Source organism: Procambarus clarkii, chromosome 64 (genome assembly GCF_040958095.1).
Source record: "Procambarus clarkii isolate CNS0578487 chromosome 64, FALCON_Pclarkii_2.0, whole genome shotgun sequence".
In the NCBI taxonomy this organism is placed as follows: Eukaryota; Metazoa; Arthropoda; class Malacostraca; order Decapoda; family Cambaridae; genus Procambarus; species Procambarus clarkii.
Window position 1 is genome coordinate 26,579,588 of NC_091213.1, and position 730 is coordinate 26,580,317.

Below are 730 nucleotides of genomic sequence, written 5' to 3' on the forward strand. Positions count from 1 at the left end.
TATCTATCTATCTATCTACCTATCTATCTATGTATCTATCTCTGTATCTATCTATTTATCTATGTATCTATCTATCTCTTTTCATTTATCTTTATATACATCCATCTTCCCATCTATGCATCCATATAGGCAATCATCTATCCATTCATCTGTCTATCTAGCCATCTATTTTCTATCCATATATATATCCATGAATCTATCATTCTATCCACCTATAAATCCCTCTATATATCATTGAACCTACATATTTATCAATATATCCATTCACCTATGTATTCATCTATCTATCCATCGATCTACCTATCTGTCCATCTATCCATAGCCCTAATCTTTTTACTCCAGCCAACGGCCATATAACGTTGAGAACACCACTTCTCGTCCGATCAGCGAAGTTAAGCAACAATGGGTTTGGGTAGTACTTGGATGGGTGACCTCTTGGGAACACCAAATGCTGTTGGCAATAATGTTTTGGGGAGCCGGTCGGCCGAGCGGACAGCACGCTGGTCTTATGAGCCTGTGGTCCCGGGGTTCGATTCCGGGTGCCGGCGAGAAACAATGGGCAATGTTTCTTTCACCCTGTGCCCCTGTTACCTAGCAGTAAAATATTTACCTGGGTGTTAGTCAGGTGTCACGGGCTGCTTCCTGGGGGTGGAGGCCTGGTCGAGGACCGGGCCGCGAGGACACTAAAGACCCGAAGTCATCTCAAGATAATTCAAGATAGATCTGTGTT

The 730-nt window shown here is 42.9% G+C and overlaps 1 pseudogene; it reads left to right on the forward strand.

The window, feature by feature from the left end:
* Positions 1–341: 341 nt before the first annotated feature.
* Positions 342–460, forward strand: LOC123748256 (5S ribosomal RNA; annotated as a pseudogene).
* The last annotated feature ends 270 nt before the right edge of the window (positions 461–730 follow it).